Raw genomic sequence first — 10,604 nt, 5'->3', positions numbered from 1 at the left:
GATTTTGTATTTTTATGTATTTATAAATAATTTAATCGAGTCTTTACTGTGCGAAAAAAGTGTAGAATCTTACAAGAAGGATTAAGATTTAAGATTTAAGATTTAAGATGACAAATTAGAATCTTTCACATGATGAAAATTTTATGATAAATCTTCTATTTAGTTGGAAAGCATAAACAAATTTAGCAATTATAGCAACTTTGAAATTGGTACGTGATAAGATTAAGTAATATCAAAGTGAAGGCGTCAAGAAGTCTCTAAAAAATGCTCTTTAATGCAAATAAACAACGAAGCACGCGAATTGTCGGTGAATTGCGTTGATATCCCAACGAACTTTTCGGTCAACTCAGGTCACCGAGGAATCCCAGTTCGACACTGGGCGCCAGCGCTTCAGCGGACCCCTCGAGTTTTTCCCGCGTTCAGTCAGTCTTCAGAGTGCGCGGTGAGTAGTTCGTGCTGTCGCAGAAGTTAACTCTTGTACGACTTACGGTAGCATCAGAGTTCTCTCGTTCAATCAATTAATTGGTGATTGTCTGCAGTGTTAATCAATAACCATTGAGTGTTTGTTTGTCTCAAAGGCACCCATTAAAGTGACACTGGTGCACCTCCCAGAAATTCACGTGTAAATAGTAAAAGTGAAAGACATCAACAGGTGCTCGTTGATCGTGAATTTTGTGGCAACAAATACTTCCAGTGAATTATTGAAGCAATTTAACAACTTCTTGGATATATAAAGCATCACCTTTTTTCTTCCTCAACATCTAAAAACTATTTTGAGATCACTTTTTTCTCGTAAGTTTAGCACAATCTTTGAAAAAAATCAATGTGTGAGTGTACCCGTAATATATTTTGAGTGAATGGATTTTGAATAAGAATTGGGCGTTTTAATTTCGAAATCTCTCATTAGAATAAACAAATTAACATTGGCTTGGAAATTAGACTCTTGCACAATATACATGTGATATGCGCCAATTTATGCTACATGGAAATAGTTGAAAAAATTTTAATAAACTCAAATGATTTTTTGATTCTCAGTAGAGTGCCTTATAGTGAAAACATCATGAAAGACATACTGAACACAATGTTCTCTTCCTTTGAGAAATCCCACCCATTTTTAGTAGCATCTGCAAGAATAATTCAAATGAATAGGAATACAAATAAGAAGAAAAAAACAATTTATACATTTGAATAATTCAATAAACTTTTGAAGTGAGCTCAATTGTATTTGCAGATCTTTTGCATAAGGCCTTTTTTTTCGTCATGACACAGTTTCATTTATTCAAATTAGCCAATCTGCGGCCGGTCACAAAAGTTCAACGTCGAAGATATATCGCTCTTGCAAAACAGTATAAAAGCCATTCGCCTGCGTTAACCCTTTAGGGAGACGTAACGCACTAAAATTAAATTTCTTTTGAAAGAAAAGGAAGTTTAGAGGTTTTGTGCTAATCTACGCACTATCGGGCCATTTATTGTAACAAAATTTTGAGAACATTAATGTTATAAAATATCTGCATAAGCTATAAAAAAACAGCAATTATTTGAATATTTCAATATTTATAATCGATATTATCGCAAAGAAGTCATGTCAGCCTTAGGTTTATATATAAATTCACTTTTAACAAAAAAAATTTATGAAACGAAAACGCTTTTGGTCTGTGAATTAGCAAAATAGTCAGAAAATAGCTGGCATAGGGTAAAGTGATACAAGTTGGACATAGTGTTACTGTGTTATCACACTTGCACATTAAAATTTTAATATGATTCACATTAATTGTCGCTGGTGAGAGTCTAAATGTGTAATTTGTGTGTTTGAATCATTTTATATTCAAAATTTGATCTATTTGTTGATAAAAAGGTAGACTTGGCCCGCAAAATTTGATATAAATTGATTTATAGCACTAATGCGAAAAATTATTGCGATTTTCTCTTTAATTTTTTAATGTGAAAAATATTTATGCTTTAGGTAAATTTAAACTTATTTTTGCAGGCCAAGTCCACTTCTTTATCAATAAATAGAAAAAAAACCCAAATATTAAGTAACTCAAAGACACAAATAACATATTTGGACGCTCACAAGCGACAATTAATGTGAATCACATTAAAATTTTAATGTAAAAGTGTGATAACGCCGTTACAAATTGAACAATTCGCCGGTACAAGTTGGACAGGGATTTTTTCTTGATAAATACAGTACTAATTTTTTTTTAAGCACAAGGAACCAAATTATAAAACTAAAGCATTAAAAATATACAAATAAGAATGAAGTACTAAATTTATCAAGAAAAAACCCTATCCAACTTATGCCATTGTCCAACTTGTACCACTTTACCCTAACGAAGGGTTACTGGGACCATGGGTATTGGAGAGTGGTCCATGGGTATGTTCAAAACTATTAATTAATGTCCATTGAACATCACACAGACTACCATTTGATATTGTCCCTGCCCTGAATCGATTATGCATCAATCAAGGTGAAAACAATGGCCAAATCTCTATCCCCTTTAATGAACTCCTTAATAACTATGCCTGATTTACTAAAGTACACCTACCCATAATCTTGGATGTGTCTCCCAACTCTCAACGTCAATAAAATTATCAATTTTGTACACAAAATAACCCAAAATTAATCAGGAATCTAGCTAAACCATAGTTAAGTGCTCTAAATTCTAGATTATTGTACACTTAATAAGTAAAGTAATGAAATGCATGCTCCGAGATGTCAATGATTTGGGTTCGAGTCCGTACAACTTAACATTATGAAGCATTACCTTATTAATACAATAAAATTTTATATAATTATTTTTATTAATTTGAAAAAAATTAATATTTTCAGTTATAAATAATTTTAGTTAAGATGAATGTACAGTTCTATATATTCTGTAATAATTTAAAGGAATATTTTCTTTATCAATTTCTAAGTAATACTGTCTACTGAGAACCTTTTAATTTTTAAATTAAATAATATACAGAATATTTTTAAGGTCAATAAATATAGGAAGTAGGTTCGATGATGCAACCGACGCCGGATGAAATCCCGAATGCTAAAATTTCGAACGTCAAAATCGCGAAAAACCAAAATCCCGAAACACCAAAATCCCGAAAAGCCAAAATCCCGAACGCCCAAATCCTGAAAAGCCAAAACCATGAAAAACTAAAATCCCTATTGGGTCCAAACCCAGAAAAACCGAAATCTTGAATGTCAAAATCCAGAAAAGCTAAAATACCGAAAGACAAATTCCCGAAAAACCAATATCCCAAAGCCAAATTCCCGAAAAGCCAAAATCCCGAAGAGCTCGAAAAGATGACTATCCCACAGATCTTTTTGTCCTGGATGCCAACTGCTCCTTGCTTTACATTTAGGGATTTTGACCGGGATCCCAAAGAAACACTTATTGGCACTTTAGAACTCGTGTCAGGACCTATTGGCACTCTATTCTGGGGTTCCCCATTTGGGATTCGAAGTTTAAACACCTAACCTTACTAGAATTTAGATTAATGGAAAAACGTTATAATCACATTTTCTTTATTAGATATAAAATAAGTTTTGATATTTTGACAAAACTGTCAACAAATAATGTTCCCTGCCGCACAGGTGATCCTTCGACCCTATATACTTCAAATCTTCAAAATTATTATCTCATATCAGCCATAATAAAAAGAATTTTTAATAATTTTATTAACTTTATGTAATATAGAATTCAATTCTTATAATAAAAATTGTTACTCCCCCTCATGAACAAAGCATTTAGTGTGACCCAAGAACTGACTTTTACATTCTTATATTCGAAAAAGGAAAAACAACTATTCGTACCATTAGCAATAATGGGTTAAATACTGAAAGTAAACGCGCTAAACGCGCTCTTTTGTAGGCGACAAAATATGTACGCGCTTTCAGTGAATGCATTTTCGGAAAGTTGCAGAAGATATCTACAGCACTAATGAAAAAAACTTCTTTAAAAAATTTTAATTCATAAAATTGCCGATAAGAATTACTCTGGTGATTGAGTTTATTGCTGGACGAGAGCAAAAAAAACTCGGTCTCATTTTTTTTCCTTTTACTTTCTACAACTCTCATGTTTCTGTGCGTGAATTTCTTTCCACGCATTTTTATAAATACATTATAAATTTATTGAGTTTGGTGCTCCAAAAATATCTACTATTTGAGAACTATTTTATATTTTTTTCTCCGTAGACAAAAATGTTGAACATGGTGGCCAAAATAACTTGCCCAAAGAGATCGACACACGACGAGGGAGCATTTATTAGAGTAAAATTTTGAAATGTTGCCAAAATAAATTTTCTGTTATTATTTTATTATTTCTCATGTTCAATTTTCAAAGCATTGGATGTCTGTTTTTGCAGAGGGAAATACAAGAAATTTACTTAAACAACTTTATACAAATATGATAGTCACCCTAAATAAATTTTTAGGGATATAAGCTTTTGGGTTACTTTGGCATCTGTTTCCTTTAGAACACTACGCAAAGACACGAAGATAAACTCAACCTTGATTTTGTCTGATGATTGAATATTTGGAAATATACTAGCAACTGACGAAATATTAGAGAAATGCCACGCGATGATGAAGCAGCATCATCGTAAATCTATTGATGAAAATCCAAATCGGATGGAACATTTTTGTACAGAATGAATCATTTGAACGTACTGAGAAAAATTTCATAGATATACCTTTAAATGTTTTTCTGGGTAAAATAAAAAAAAAATCTCCCATTCAAATGTTCATGCATTTTATTTTGACTTGACGAAATCATAAGCTCAAATTATGTATATTAATTTTTTTATTTACGAATATAACATTCCGTTCCTTTATTATTCAATATAATGTATTTGTATGTTTATTATAAAAAAAGACTTTTGTATTATTTCTTGTAATAGGATTTCTAAATGTAGATAATTTTTTAAAAAGTAAAATTTACTTTTTTATTGTCAATAAACTTCTAATGCTAAAAATTGATCGGAAAATTTAATTTTATTCAGAATAGGGTAAAAGGACCTCTGCTTCAAATGGGGATATTTTTAATAAAACTCATTAATACGAATGAATTTTTGATTTATCTGAAGCTCAAAAATCAAATAAGACTTATAATATAACAAAAATAAAAATTTATTTCTGTATTACCAAGAATAAAATCTATGTTCTGTGAAAAATTCCAATTTGGAGTAAGGGATAGTGCGCTACGTTCAGAAAACTCAAAATTCAAACAACTTATGTTTTTAATATATTCTTAATTAATTTGACCCAATATAATATCATATTTTAATAGCTTCTCAAGTATTTACCTAAAATTTTTTAATAAGAGCCATGACTGAGTCAATTCAATCAGGAATATTAAAAAAATGAGTTGACCGAAGCTTGAGTCGTTCGAAGGTAACGCACTGCCCCTAGTAAGTTCTGAATTAAGTTGTTCTATCCTAAAGTGTTTCGTAATATCTTTTAAGTAAACATATATTCTTGAATGCGAATGTACACATCTTACACGGTAAAAACATTTTCCAGCCAATCGTATTTGTATAATATTAGCATCCACCGCCATCGTACTGTTAGAGACCACCAAAAATTAAAAAAAATCAGACTGTTCCCAATAAAATAAAGAAAACACACTTTTATTGTATAGAATATTTTTAAAAAGTTTTAAGAAGTACCTTCCCAAATTATTTTTCAATTTAAAATTTTATCTATTTCTTGGATTTAAAAAATCATAACTTTTTTATTTATTATTGGTTTTTAAAAATAAAATATTGGTTAGATAGATCTTAGATGACCCTTTAAATTCGGAGAAACATTGTGAAGATCAAAATAATTTACATTGAAAGAATAAATATCAATTTCGTTTTATATTATTTGGAAATTATTGCTAAAATCCAAAATTTCTCAGTTTATTTTAATAGGGGAATGTGGGCATGGTTCGCACAGAGTGAACCTTCAAACGATGCGAATTTTCTCTTTGTTTGCAAAGAGCTAGCTGGCTTACCATTTCTCATCTCATCTTGTGAGGTTAATCAACTATCGTATGGGTAAGATGTAACGACCTAGCTTTTTGCAAACAAAGAGAAAATTCGCATCATTTGCAGGTTCACTCTGTGTGAACCATGCCTACATTCCCCTATTTAAATATATTAGCATAAAGGTTTAGAAAATCTAACATAGAGTATTTAAAAAAAAAGTTGTTCTCAGTTCAATTGCCTCTTCGTGTAAACCTTGAAATCGGCTTCGTCAAGAGCAAATAATAATCTATGCTGATATTTGATAGGAGAAAAAAATCTTATTTCTATATTTAATACCATTGAGTCACTAAAGCACCCGCAATTCACCAAAAAGTCTTCATGGCTCTCGCTCAATGTTGAAGAAAAGTGACTTTGTAATTGAAAAGAAGCAAACTCCTCATGCATAATTTATTAACACTTGTTGAACTTACCTCCTCCGCTTCGATCGTGCAGATAAATCAATTGACAATAGATGCCTCAACGTGTTTTGGATATAAGACAACATCAAGTCAAGATTTTAATTAACTCACGGAAAATTCTTTAAGCATATTTTATGCTTCTTTTTTCTAACTCATCGTACTTCCCAGCATAAGCTCATAGAGTGAACATAATTATACAAATTACTCAATGCGTTCCGCTCTTTTTCACATTTTTATTCTTTCAGTTTCATTGAGCTTACTGGCTCATAAGTTGTCTTTTTTTTGGCTTCCTCAATTTACCTCTTCTTCTTGCCTTTCACGAAGCTAAATGAAGAAACGTTGTTCTAACACTACCTGATTAATTATATATATTGCAAATAATATGCAAATAGTTGTGAATCTAAAGGTGAGATGTAATTTAATTATGGTACGCGCGGGAGAATTTTCGTTCCACCTGTTGAGATTTCAGTGACGTCAAGCGTGTCTTTTGACTTTTTGAGATCAACACATAGTCCACAATTTATCAACACTTTTTCGACACGGTTATATCTACATAAAAAATATATTTGAAAGAGTTGGCGTCAATATTTAGGCAACATTTGAGGAATTCTTGCCGGTATCATCGATTTATAAAAAGTATAATTTTTTTCTCGAAAACAAATCCAAAATTTTGCCAAAATTTGATAGATTCGAAGTGTTAAGAATATATTAGGTATAACTCAAAACTAGTACTAGGTAATCATTTTTCACTTATTTTTATTTTTGGTAATTGGACTACACTTGTGCTAAAAAACTTATTTAACTAATATAGACATGAAGAATAAAATATAGTTAAATTTTAGTACTATCATCTCATTCTTTCTTAAATATTAAATTCTTCAAATTAAATTTGTTTAGATTTGCTTGTCTTGTATTTTTTATGTTTATTTATTCAATAGTATCGAACGAAACTTAAATGTTAAACTACTAAAATCTTTATAAATTTTTATGATAAATCACTTTTTTAATTATTTCACTTTTACTAAAAAAAACAGACCACAATATCACATATTTTAAGGTTCTTTTATAAGATTTTTCCTTGATATAATTCTCTTTTAAGGTAAAACCCATATTTAGTACATTCGTGTTCTAAATTGCTTTTGATACTTTCACAGACATTGTTTAATACGTACAATGTATGAAAGAGAAATTCTAACCTTATATTTAACTGTCTTACATTTCAATTAATTTTTATGCCATCAACACAATAGTCTATGAATCTATATTTAGAACTGATAAATTTGGTTTTCTTGGCAACTTATTTTTCAAAAGTCTGGTCATAATATTATATGTAACATATTTTATGTATAAAATTTTCCAAAGTTAATATAAAGGAGACGGGAATGGAGTGGTCAATTTCATTTAACATGTACTAAAAATAATACTAAATCCAGGGGCACATCAAGCCTAATCAAAAGTGAAGCTATTTTTCACTTTTCTTTGTATAAAAATTTTGCAGATATTGCACCGCGACTTAAACAAATGTCCTCGTAGTTCTTGTATTATTTCGGCGAGCATTATGAAATATGTACTTTTAGATAACTTTTAAGCTTTTAATGTACGATTTCGAAATATATCAGGCTAATAAGTCAAATCTCTTTAGGAAGAACTTGCCAATAGTGTTCAGTGCCTCTATACAAAAATGTATGACAAACTGAAATGTCAAGAGGCCCCTGACTGAATTAATATTATTCATTGGCTGATTTTAGTACAAATATGAGGCCATTATTTATTTAGTAGGAATATTTTATATATTTTCTAGATTTATCTACGATTCCAGGATATGTTAAAAATTCAAAATCATTTAGTACAGACATGTACTAAATTGTTAAATATTACACATAGTTGACAGTACTTTATGAGAAAGCCCTGCAATTCTAAAAATCGTGTTTTGATAGCCCTCAGTATTATTTTCGGTACGCTTCAGGGCGCTTCAGTATTAATTTTATAAAGGTTCTTCTATTATGCTAAACAAGGTAAAAAGTTCTGTCTTACAAATATATAGTACTAAATCTCTAACATGACTAAAGTCAACATATCCCAACAAACATTTTCTTCGTTATTCCGCATAAGCATGTTTAATTACATGTTATATTCCCATGCTATTATATTTTTTAATGTACATTTAATGGACAAAATGCCGCGCCAATGTACCCCGAAAGACCATCACAAAACACCCGCACAATTCTTCATTAATATCTCTTGAGTTATGATTTCAATGAGAGTCTCTTTGAAGAAATTCTTACGATCTCATCGTTGGTATCACGAGGGAATCATTTTCTTGTAAGCGGAAAATGATGTTGCTCTCTTTGATGCGGTATAAACAATTTTATTGTGTGGAGAGATGAAGATGCTAAGAAAATGTGTAACATAAATAAAATTGACAGAATTGGGGCAAAGTGAATTTTATTTTATGCTTATATACATTTTTCACCACTGTTCTCAATCTATTCTCTATATTCTTCCAACTGATAATTTTTCAAATACAGATATTTTTCTGTCAAACATTCATACCATTGAGATTACAATAATTTTTATTGAAATTAGTTGTTTACGCATTTGAAATCGTTAGATTGTGAAATTTTGAAACATTCACAGTTTGTGTAGTAAAATCTTATCGTCAACACATTTGCCTTCAATGACTAAATCTCAAAACGCCTCTTTGCGATTGTGCGTGCTTTTCTCGTGAGTTGATGCAATAAACCCATTTGAAAATAGAAAAGCCTCGACAGGTTTATTAATTGAAAATTTATATTCATTCCAAAATTCATCTCAAATCGATTTTACAGATGGGTTTTGTGAACAATTCTTGCAAATTTGCCAAGTTGTTCTCATCATTAAAGGCTTCTGGTAGCAAAACTCAATAATAACGAATTTCGGCGAAAACCAGAAATATTGGCGCATAATCCTCCAATATTATATTGCATCATAAAAATAAATTGGTGTTTTATTAGTTTGACTTCTTTTCTGCTCCTAAACTTACTAAAAATATCGATTTTTCTCTTGATGAACTATACAACTAAATATTCATTTGAATGTTTAAAAAGAAACTATGACGCCATAGTTTTTTTTTATAGAGTAAGTGTGCCAAATTACGGCCAGCTTGCAATTCCGGCCACCTTTTTTGTTCCTCTAATTTCCATGAATTTCAAGTTTTTACTTACTCTAAAGATTATACAATGCAAAAGAATAACAAAAAATGTAGCTTCGACAAGCGACATGACGTGAAGAAAACATTGGAAGAATTACCGAAGGGCAAGGAACTATGAGAATGAAGGTGGCCGAAATAGGGCACCAAAGCTATGTCTACATTTTTATTCATTTTAAAATGTATTAAGAATGATTTTAGAGTAAATAAAGACAATAAATTGTCTACAAGGTTCCAAGCAACACGCTTTAAGAAAAAGAAATTAAAAAAATAAATTTGTATTAAAAATATTATATTTCAAACTTGAAGCTTTGCCACTTGCATGCAACTATGCCGAAATTTGGCACACTTACCCTAATTAAAATTTAACCAGAAGGAATAATCATATTTAAAAGGTCATTTGGCAAATAAGGTTTAATTTATGGCTCGATACTTAAATTTGGAAGAATATCATAAAATTTTCAATTTGATTTTATGTTTTCGATAAAGTGAATATAAACTGAACTTTGAAAATATCGGACATATTCAAAGCATAAATTCTTGCACAAAATAAACATTAATCAATTCACTCTTCGCCAAATCGCAATAATTCTTATTAAATTGGGGCATTAAGAGATTTGCACGGAGAATTTAATGAAAAAACATGCAGAAATGTTTCGAATAACATACTCATATGCTAATTTCCGCATCCACTGCTAATAAAGTCATTTTCATCTTCCTGATGATGCGTCTTTTTGCACATTTATCAATGGTACAACAAGACAAAAATCTAAAGTCTTTCACTCTTCCCACTCGTGCATTTGAAAATAGAAGCATTGAGACGCTTAATACATATTATTCTCCTCCATATGGTTAAGTAATAAAATTAAATTACTTATGTGATATATATACTTGAGGTTGAAAAGAGAGAAGAATGTCGCTGTATCGATGGTAAGCAAAGAGTTATTATGTTTTCGTGTATTTGAGAAGGAAGCACGTTCGTATGCAAGACC

At 30.6% G+C, this 10,604-nt stretch overlaps 1 protein-coding gene across 2 annotated transcripts in view; it reads left to right on the top strand.

Moving 5' to 3' along the window:
• Positions 1 to 437: 437 nt before the first annotated feature.
• The window catches only part of LOC129803479 (uncharacterized), a 41,230-nt gene continuing 31,063 nt past the window's right edge, over positions 438 to 10,604 (top strand). For both annotated transcript variants that reach the window (XM_055850072.1, XM_055850071.1), the window contains exon 1: positions 438 to 792. The gene's annotated coding sequence lies outside the window, so the exon portion shown is untranslated. The remainder of the gene's footprint in view (positions 793 to 10,604) is intronic.

Source organism: Phlebotomus papatasi, chromosome 2 (assembly GCF_024763615.1).
Source record: "Phlebotomus papatasi isolate M1 chromosome 2, Ppap_2.1, whole genome shotgun sequence".
NCBI classification, from domain to species: Eukaryota; Metazoa; Arthropoda; class Insecta; order Diptera; family Psychodidae; genus Phlebotomus; species Phlebotomus papatasi.
This window is presented reverse-complemented; position numbering and strand designations above follow the sequence as displayed.